The 11,155-nt window shown below is 40.0% G+C and overlaps 1 long non-coding RNA gene across 2 annotated transcripts in view; it reads left to right on the top strand.

Moving 5' to 3' along the window:
• LOC149873047 (uncharacterized) overlaps positions 1 to 9,239 on the top strand; it is a 174,110-nt gene extending 164,871 nt beyond the window's left edge. The window contains exon 7 of one of the 2 annotated variants that reach the window (XR_016441203.1): positions 6,138 to 9,239. This is a non-coding gene — a long non-coding RNA (uncharacterized LOC149873047). Of the gene's footprint in view, positions 1 to 6,107 lie in introns of both variants that reach the window. The other variant, XR_016441204.1, reaches the window with a different exon arrangement.
• The last annotated feature ends 1,916 nt before the right edge of the window (positions 9,240 to 11,155 follow it).

Genomic DNA, 11,155 nt, shown 5'->3' with positions numbered 1-11,155 from the left:
AAACAAGATCAAAATTCTGCCCATAACATAGTTACAAGTTTTCATTAGGAATTCAGCAATGACAAATATTGGGAACTACAGACCAAATTCCAAAGTTGTCACCCAAGGAAAAGTCCTGGAGAAAACAATTCACATGTTGGAAAAAAATAATTAAAACATTGACCAAGAACCTCACAATTTGACCTATAGGGACTGAAGCAATGGCAAAAGAACATGACTCATTCACCGCCCCATAACTTCACTGATAAGAGGTATACATTTCATTTCTCTATAGCAATAAATATAGGTACACCTGTAAAGAATTAGTTCATCTCCTGGATTTATGCATACATACTTGAGTGTGGTCACGTAACCCCTCCAGTAGGCCTGTTTAACTGTGTAAACTGAGCCAGCTCAATGGATATGCACAATGGCTTTTATTGAATTGTTTCACGTTTCCTATCAAGAATTTGTTTTCCTCTTTCTTTCTGAAAAGCGTTCAGATTTCACGAAGTGGCTCTTTGATGTGCTCTTGTAAACATTGGGATCTTTTTTCTCCCCTCAATACTCTCTTTTTAATTTTTAACCGAAATTCAACTATTAGTTTTTATCCATATTGTGTTCATAGCTATATTCAGTTCAAAAGGATTTACTGATTTTTTTGTAGAATGGAAAAGGAGTTGGATTCTATACAAGAGAAATATTTTCAGAGTTCTTATAGGCATTGTGCAAAGAAACAGTTTAGGAGCATGACCTCCCTCCCCACTGCTGAGATTATTTCCCATTATTCTTACCAATTCCCACCAGGCAAAGCATGATCGTATACTTAACAGGTTTTATATTTTGTGTGTTGGACTGTAGAGAAAAATCTGGATTGGATGTTAATATAAAAAGGCATCACTCTCCTCTTCTATTTAGATGGTTTTTGTAGCTTGGATCTGTTGCCTGTTTTTCAAGACAGTTAACATTCACCTCCCAGTTCTGTATAGTTTCATAGTTTCTAGGGTCGGAAAGGACCTGAGTAGATCATGTAGTCCGACCCCCCGCCATGGCAGGAAACAATACTGGGGTCAAAAAACCCCAGCAAGATGTTCATCTAACCTCCCTGGTAGGAGCCAGGACCACCTCTCTTGGAAGTTGGTTCCAGATCCTAGCCGCCCTGACCGTGAAGTAGCGCCTCCTGATATCTAACCTAAACCTGCCCTCTGCCAGCTTGTGACCGTTATTCCCGGTCACTCCTGGCGGTGCTTGGGGGAACAGGGACTCCCCCAATGCCTCCCGGTCCCCCCTGACTAGTTTGTAACAGGCCACTAGATCCCCCCTCAGCCTTCTCTTTTGGAGGCTGAACAGGTTCAGGTTCCATAGCCTCTCCTTGTAGGGCCTGCCCTGCTGTCCCCTGATCATGCGAGTGGCCCTCCTCTGGACCCTCTCGATGCTGACCACATCCCTCTTGAAGTGCAGTGCCCAGAACTGGATCCATTACTCCAGTTGAGGCCTGACCAGTGCCACATACAGGGGGAGGGTCACCTCTGTGGACCTGCTTGAGATGCATCTGTGGATGCTTGACAAGGTACGGTTGGCCTTCCTGACTGCCTCCCCACACTGCTGGCCCATGGTCATCTTGGAGTCAATTATGATTCCAAGAACCTTTTCCGCCTCCGTGCTGAAAGAATATAATTTTTTAGCGACCACTATTGCCCACTATTGCTGTTATTAAAAAAAAAAAGAAATGATTAGCTTTGCAAAAAAGAGCTCAACAGGCTACATTTGGATTTGATGGAAGATATCTTTTATAATCAATAACCTTATATGTTGTATTCCTCCTCAGCAACTATATTAGCTTTAGGACAATTTCATGACACTTTTTATATTTCACTTGCTGGAGGAAAGCTGAAATACTGTGTGCATTTGTGGGGGGTTTTAAGGTCTTGTTTCCATGGAGGTTTGAATGATAAGGTCTCCATCCTTTTCTCTACTTCTTAGACACACAATACTCCAAGCTGACATCACAGCTATGTTTTTGTTTTTGTTTTTTAATAAAAGCTCTTATAGTATGTAACCATTTAATACAGGTGTCATTATGAAGTGGTTGTAATATATCGGTATCTCCTGTTCTAGCTGCAGGAAAATAACATACCTATTACAAGCATGTGAGATAGTGAATATTTATTATTTTATTGGTATCCCTTGTCCCTTTGGTATATGGTAGAATTAATAACTATTAGAATTAATAATTATGGTGATTGTTAATTAAACAGTTAAAGGCAACTCTCTGGGCAGAAATCATAATCATTAATGATATTTCCAGCAGCACATTTTACAGTTTTACAAGACCATGACATCATCATATTCCATGGCCCTAACTTATCCAACTTAATTAGCATATATGGCCTGTTTCTCCTCTAACTTATATTATTTTGATGTCAATATATTTTAATTGGCTTCAATAGAGTTAGTTCTGATTTACACTTGTAAGAGAGAGAAAACAGACCAATAGGCTGAATCTGCACAGCCCCTTCTTTAAATTTGTTGCCCTGCTTTTGGCACTTGTTGCCAATCTCCATCTGCTCTGAAGAAGTTATGTCACATGGATGAGCTACACAAAAGCTCTTGATCCCTCAGCTCTTGCTGCGACTCTTGCTCTCCATCCTTGTTACTGCGACTTTCCACACTGAACTGCTGAGGAGCTAAAAGATGCATCCTCACTTATTCGGGAGGTACATGGCTCTCCATTGTCTTCAACAGTATTTTTAATCCCTGATAAGACACATTTGTCTGGTCAGACTTCCACTTTCCCTGCCAATGTAAGGCCTATGATTATTAGCAGGGTTTCTGACCTGAGCAATTAGACAAGTACACACACAACTACCACTGCCTACCATACAGCACAAGCTCCTCTTCAGATTAGAGGTTAGAGGCTCATGCCCCAGCTGCCTACTGTTTGTTATTCTATTGTATTTGAAGTAGGGGAGACTTTGTCACAGAGTAAAAATGTAGCTACATAAAGAATTGGACATCTTAGAACTACCCAGGCCAGGATGAGAGGCAAAGTAAAATGTCATTACATTATTTAGCAAGAGGCAAGGGTTTCTTAGGTTGCTATCTTTTACTGGATCAATTCCATACTTGGGTTAGAGTTAGAGCCTTGTTACACTTTCAATTTAGGCAGCCCCTGGAGCTCTTAACCCTGGGATTCCCCACACATTAACATCTGAAACTAAATTTAAGCACACTTAAGTGACTTAAAGTTATACCACTCCAGGGCAGTTTTATCTCTGGTCTGTGTTATGTAGCTTGTGTTTCATTAATGTGTGGCCCCTCCTTACAGATGAGCCACCCAAGCTGCAGTCCTCCAGCATCTCAGGATGCAGCGTCCCTTCCCCGACCCTCCTGTTCTGACAAACTCCCTCCCCAAACTCTACTGCCCAGGGGGTGGTTTTGGCACCAAGCCAACTCACCCTCTTGCTCCTGGGATGTGACCTTCTCACTCCATGCAAACAACTTGCAAAACATGTACCGGCTAGCCAGATTTCAGGGCATAGATGGGTCCAGGAGCGGACTAAAGAAGGACGTCAGGGCGAACAAGGCCAGATTGGGTCACCGTGAGCTGGGACTTCCTTCCTGAGGCAGGGGCACCAGCTCCCCAAAAGCATCTTACCTCACCTTCTTTAATTTATTTCCTCTTTATTTCTTTTCAAACTTGTTTTTTTAACTTATTTTTATTTTATTCTTCAGTGGCTGACTTCTTTCATTTCATCATCCTTCCCCCCCATTTCCTTTCCACCTCCCATTCCATTACCCACCCCATCCATTATATCATTACCTCCCAGCTTCATGTTCTTGCTACTCCCAACCCACCTCTCACACATCCCCACCTAGAGCAGGGACAGAAGCCTGTCCTCGCTCACCAACCCTCTAGTGACAACTTTCAACTGTGCAGGTGGGGGACAGTTTGAGAAGGTTTTTAGTCTTAAGGTGTGACTGCTCCAAATTTGAGCTAGCTCTAACACCAATCAACATCTGAGCAGCTCAACATGCCATGTGCAACAAGGTCCTTAGATAAGCTTTTGAATATGAGACTTTCTTTTAAAAGCTAATACAGAACAAGAAAAATCAGAAGTATGTATGTGTGTGGGGGGCGGGAATTCTCAGGGATAACTGATAAACAATTACCAAAATAAAATAAAGTAATTACTGGAAGATCAAGGCTAACCAAAAGCAAGGACTGTCATTATCACCTTTGATGTGTGATAAGAATTCAGGAAACCTCTAGCATAGTTCCTGACTCATCACAGCTACAACATGATGCTAACCCTACCATTAGGTGATTTTGACATCTAAAAATTGGGTAAGTGTCACTTACACATTTTAGCAGTAAAACAGAATTTTACGATGCAGATTATGCATTGTTCATATGGCCTCCACTGTAAAACTGATGGTGGCTCTGAAACTAATTAAACATGTCCCTGAACAACTATTACTGATCAGCAGAGGAACAATGCTGGTTTTGGAATGGAAGACACTTATGTCAGAAGAAAGAGCCACAGTACAATTTTCCTTTCCATCTCTCTCCACCTATCCCTTGTATTCTTTTCCACTGTTCTATACTAAGAACCTCCCTGTTCTCTGCTAAGAAGATTTTAGAGTGAGTTCTCACTAAGAGAATTATTCATTTCAGTTATGCTATTTTATTCTGCTCCAATTCTTTTGAGGGATTTAAAGGAGGGGCCCTTTTATTCACCTCTCTGTGTTACTGAACCATCTGAAAGATGGCAGAAACAGAAGGAGGAAGAAGTTTCAGAAATATTGGCAAGACATTTGGTAAAACCAACAGAAAATTATGGAAAATATTTTTTTTCTCTCTCCCTGTCCCTTCTTCTAATGTTTGTCCCTAATTGCTGGGATACCAGCAATGTAATTTTATTTCTTTGTTACTCTCTGCTTCTAACGTCTCTGTGAAAATACATTATTTTTTCTGCATTCAAAAAACCAAAAAAGATCAAACAAAAAACTTTACAAAAGCTGCAATCTTACAAGTACTAATGTATGTGCTTGCCTTTATTAATGTGAATAATCTTGTTAAGTTCAATGCAACTACCCGTATTAGTAAGATTCAGCAGCTGTGTACATTTTAAAGAACCACAGCTTAAATGCAACTTATTTTGTGTCAACTTTAGATGTAGTTTCAAATAAAACTGTAAATTTAGAACAATTTACAACCTATTTTTGAAAAATACCATGGTTTATTATAAGATAAAATGTATCCACATGAAGAATGACAACATATAAACTCTACCAAAACATTTCTTGTAATAATGTAAGTCCACCAGAAATAATAATTTATTGGAATTTTTTTTATAGTCATGAATATTTAAATGTAGAGGTATTTTTGAATCAGGTATTAGGGAGGATTATTTTAACATCTCATCTCTCTTATCTTTCTTGCTGGAACTGATATTCCATGTTATATTTTAGGCTCTTGGTGAAAAATCTTATTTTCCAAATACTTCCATTTCTACTGTTATTGACACTTGCAATATCATGGACTAAAGACTGAATAATGAATGAGATATTGAAATTGGGAGGCAACTTACAATTTGTAAAATAAAGTCTCAGTTACCCTTGATTTTCTTAAATCACATTTGATAGACATAGGTGTTACATAGGTCTCTAGGTAGAATCTGTGTGCAAAGCGCTGTTTGAATCCTGTCATTTGTCCATAGCACAAAATGATTATTTGTCACTGTTTCCAAGACAGTGTTTAAACTCAAAAGAAGACCATATATTTTTAATTCTTTAGACAAGTTATGCCTGTGATTGCTGAAAGCTTTTCCTTATACTATAATTCACAGTTGTCATTAGAAAGGGAGCTGTTTGGCCTGTTATAAAACTGACTACAATTACAGGGTTCTACCTGTCTATCACCTCTGTCATTTGTCTTTCTCCAGTGCTGTACTGCCTGCTTCTATGAATGACTGAAACTAAAGCTGGGACTGGGATCACATTTGCACCTAAAAGCCGAGGTTTTGAAATACAGAAGTCTATCCAAGCATATTATATGCATGTCATTGTCTGACACTCAGGCAGCCAACTGTGAGCCTTTTTAAAAATTCTGTTTTCATTCACAGATAACACTATGAATTTGCTTTCTTCTGCAGCAAGAATGCAGATACCCAGGAATAAAAGGATGTACAAGCATGGGAGCACCCAGCAGAGCAAGACAGGGCCTAGAAGAGATAGTTTGCTTCTTGAAGCTAATCTCAGTACTCTGGAAATGACATGAATAGCTAATACTATGAAATAATTCTAAAAGAAGATGAACGGGCATGAGACTCCCTTCTGACTGCCTCCCACTCCCATCGTCAGCGTGCGCTCTTGGAGTAAAAGGTCATGAGGATAATCCTGCACCTGCAGTCTAAGAGGGCTGGGCCTCCAGTTCCCAATGAGCTCTGCCGTAATTGATGCTAATTGTTACTGAGCCAATACATCCTTCCATGGAGGAGCAGGTGGGAGGCTTTATTGCTGTCAGAATCATTATACTAATAACACGCTTAGGATTCTCTGCACAGACTTATAAACACAAAGGGCCAGGCTGTATTTCCAGGCTCTTCTTAAAAGGTTTACCAGGAATCTTTTTAAAAGTGTAAAGTAAAAGTGCCTGAGAGTGAACAGGCAGAACAAATGGAATATTATATATGGCACTACCTGCTCCCCACTGAGGTCCTGGGTAAACTCAGGGAATGTGACTTTGTGGAGCCTGTGCTACACCTGAAAAACTCTTCAGTGATGATATTTTGCACCCTTCCATCTGTGTGTGCAGCTGGGTTTAAGCAACCACTTTGGGGACTTGTAGAGTTCCCTGGGGATTTTTCCCTGGAACTGCCCATCTGTTTGCTTGCATGTTTTGTAATGGAAGGAAAGTCAAAAAAAATCTGAAAGGGTGAGGAATTGAAACCAAAAGAATTCAGCTGCTTATGTGCTATTGGATTTTAGACAAGCAAAGAATAAATTACTACTATTTTTTTTCTTTGATACTTTAAGAGAACATTAACTCTTTTACAGCCAGCCAAATCCTCAGCTAGTGGAAATCAGCACAGCTTGAGTGACTTCAGTGGGATACAATCAGTGCATATTAGATGAAGATTCAGCCGCTATCATATTGATGGAATTCTAGTTAATAGTTAAATATAAACTATACACAATTAGACTAAACCAAGCACTGAAGAAGAGAAAAGAAGAAAAACCTACAGCAAAGGGAGGGATACTAGATGATTTTGATGGTAGGCCTTTGGCATTTGTGGTCCACAAATCTGTGATTTATAACATGATCAAGGGGTTGTATTAAGAAGTTAATGCATGCTGCTTGAGGATGGCACATCAAAGATTTGGTCTATTGATTACATTGTCTATTTGATATAATTTAGTGTTATTTTTCTCAGAGCCTAGCAATTAGGTTTAGTTAAAATCCACATTTATTTATGTTCATCTTTGTTTTATTAGATCATTGGGTCTGGGGAAGTTTATGTGATGATGGATTGAGAATCCAGCAATACCTTTAAAAGAAAAAAAAAAAAGAAAAATAGGATTCTGTCACACATTATGTCAAAAGCAGAAAAAGGAAAACTCATTTGTGGAAAATCATAAATGCATTCAAATCCATGGAGGTTACCCAGGGGTCAATAGTAACAGCATAAGTAGCACCTTCTTCTACAAATACCACCTAATGGTCCCAGGAATACTGCCAGCCCTGGGAGGCTTTTGGTTTTTTGTTTTGTTTCTTGGGATTTTTTATTTGACTCTGGCCTGAAAAACCCATGAATTTGGGTTACAAATCATATATACTTAAAAAAAAATAAAGAATAGGTCCATCTTCTGGTGTTTGAGCCTCTAGGATTTACATTTTCTAGATTATTTTCTGCAGCCACAGTGGTTACAAAGAAAACATTCTCTGTTGATTGATTGATTGATTAGATTATATTCTACCATATCCAGAGGGTTCAGAGCAGCTTACAATAAAGAAATAGCCCGCTATCAGGATTCAGTGTTCCAAACCCGAGAACCTCGACTTCTCTTCCCCAAAACCTTCACCTACTTGCTCAGACCTCCACTCAAGCAAACCCTCCTGCCAGTCCCAGCCATTCCTTCTAATAGCCACTCACATCAAGATACAAAAAACCCTTTTCTCACCTACCCTCACTCCCTCCATATGCATTCCCATCACCCCACCTCAATCTCAGGGGAGATCCTCCAAAATACCTTGATGTCATCTCCAAGCCCATATACCCTCTCCTACAGAGGGGCTGAAGCTCTCACCAGCCTCCAAAAATGCCCCACACCAAACTCCTCCCTTTAGCCCCCAAAACCTCAGTGCAATTTGTATAGAACCCTAACAAATACTAAGAGAAAAAGAAATACCCTAGTACTAAAATAAAATTTTAAAAAAGCCTTGTGATCTCAATTGCTACAAAACACTCCTTGAGAACAACCGGGATGAACAAGTTTTCTTTTGTATTGGAATAGTAATTCTCAAGTTCTCATTTTGTGGTTTTCCTGGGTACTACTCACCATCAGTTCAAGAAGCATGTAATGGGAGAAGTGGGACTGTCATGAAAGAACCAAACCAGAACAGTTTCAATAACAAGGCAGTTCAGTGTCCTATTATAATTGCCTGGAAATAACAAAAATGTACAATGAACTAATATTTTTATTAATTCCAGATACTGTAGAGTAGTTTTCTAATGGGAATGCAAACAATCTGGATATTTTGTTTCCACAAGCTCCCTGGATACATTAGCTGAACATACACAAATTGGGAAGAGAGATTTTCAATTGTGTGTTCATTTTTATAGTTGCATGTAGTGTTATCTTTAAATTTAATGAAATCCACCTTCTCAGATTTCAGACATGAAGGATGAACCCATTCTCAGGTGTTGTATGCTCTTATTCAGGGTGTGGACATGGAAACAATTACTAAAGTAATTTACCCCAGAGTATATTTACTGTGTCATGAGAGTAAACTAGCTGCTTTCAGTAGGGACTATTCCAAAGTCACTGAGCTCATCTACACAAGATGTTTATTGCAGTTTCCTAATTAGCTCCTCAGTAAATATCTTGCTATATATACACATGGCTCTGTTAGACTGCAGGATACTAATAAACTCTGCAGGAGGTTACTACTTGTAAATACAAGTACTGTCCTGCTGTGGGATTTTTGTGTGCAGCAATGCACATGTAGAAACTGACTGCTTGGCTGGGGCATGAGGGTGCTTCATTGTGGGGGGCTGCCTACCAGCTAGCCCTGCTCTGAACCACCCTCATGCCCCAGCCAGCTCCTGTGCAGCAGGTTGAACTGAGTCAGAGCAGCCCCAAGCTCACAGGCTGAGTCCATTGTCCCCTCCCCCTGTCAGCCAGGGCTTCTCTGAACCAGCTCAGTGTGCTTGTTATTGTACTGGGCACACAATCAAACGGTATGGCCATGAGCAATAAACTCCAATGCAATTTGTGTCTGGAGTTTATCATTGTGAATTATTGCGCATGTAGACACACCCGCTGGCCACTAGGAGGTGGAAAAGCTGGTTTGCATTGAGCAATGGGCTTACCCCAGTGATGAAACTGAATAGGAGATAATCACATTTCTGGCACCACATTGTAACTTATAGTGGTAAATACTTATTTACCACCTTATGAAGGATATCTTTACTTTAACATACCCAGTGCTAGTCTGTATGTTGGATTTCTGCTCAATTTTTACCATTAACATCAAATTACACCAAATAAAACATGTTGTATGTCTGCACCTTCAAATTTGCTAGAAAATTCAGGCTGAGGCACACCTTCTCCTTTTCAGTACATATTGTGGAAGGGAACCGCTGGGTGGAGAAATGAATCATAGTCATCACACAAAGGTGATTTTGTGGTAACATTCCACACTCACCCAAAAAATAACTCTTCATAAAGTCATAGATTCATAGACTTTCTTCTCAAATTTCCAGCTGTATCCCCTAAACTGTTGATTCTGTTACTAGGTAGATGCATTGCAAAGGTGGAGTGGCAGCCTTTGACTAGACATCAGTTATGGAGATGGATATTTTCCTGCTTGGTTTTACAAGAGAAAGATCAATTGTCTGGTCCCTCATATATTTTATGTGAAACATTCAGGCTCAGTTTGCCATTGTTTTGCTTCCAGGGAGACAATTATGGGGAACATTCTGACCAACTGGGAAACTCAAAGAAAATGTGTTTTAGACTTGCCACACAAACCCAGTTTGGCACATTTGTTTTGAATTTTCATGGGTGCTGTTATGTTGGTAGGCAGTTTTCAGAGGGATAAAATGCCTTTGATCTTGATGAATGCCCCTTTTCCATTTTTAGGGACAAAACAGAACTTTTTTCCTGGTACAAGTATTTCCAGCAAATGTTGTGTTCAATTAACTTTCATGAAAATACCAGGTACTAGTACAAATATCACACTGACCAAAGGTCAAAGGATCAAATAGCTTTCATTTAATGAAAGCTAATGAGCACCATGAAACTGTTCTCTAGAAAGTGTATTAAGCATTTAAGAAGACTGCAACAAAGCCTAGGCAAAACAGGTAGGCTGACCATATGGAAATACTGGAAATCCAGGGCATCTTCTGGGAAATCTGGGACACTGTTCCCTCCCCCACTCTCACAAGTTGGCAGGGGTGGGACAACATGCTGGGCAGGCAGTGGTGCCTGCCTGCCCACCTGCAAGGTGCTCCATGCTGTGCCACTCTGACCCCTGGCCAGACTGCACCCCATGCCCTTGAGTTTCTAGGTCACCCATTACCATTCTCAATAGCCAGCCAGGACTATCTGGGACTGCCTCAGCCAAGCTGAGACATATGGTCACCCCAAAACCAGGAAGATGAAATCACAGTTCAGGAGAATGGAAAGAGTTTAGATTTGATGAACTTTGACTATAAAAAGTTGGAAGTAGGCTAGTTAATCCATGTATTGTGATCACTGCTTATTGCATTAAAATCATCTCACTGCCAGCCTTGGTGCTTCCCAACCGTTGTGTCTACCTCTTATTTTTCGTCTTCACTTAAACTGCAAGCTCTCTGGGAAACAGGCTATCCTTTCCTATGAGTGTACAACCATTAATACAATAGGTTCCTATTTCTGGCTGAAGTTTGTGGGCATTAACATAGGA

The sequence above is a fragment of the Crocodylus siamensis genome, chromosome 1, assembly GCF_052110815.1.
Source record: "Crocodylus siamensis isolate JL-2025a chromosome 1, ASM5211081v1, whole genome shotgun sequence".
NCBI lineage: Eukaryota > Metazoa > Chordata > Crocodylia > Crocodylidae > Crocodylus > Crocodylus siamensis.
Note: the sequence above shows the minus strand (reverse complement) of the source record. Positions and strands in the feature narration are given on the sequence as shown.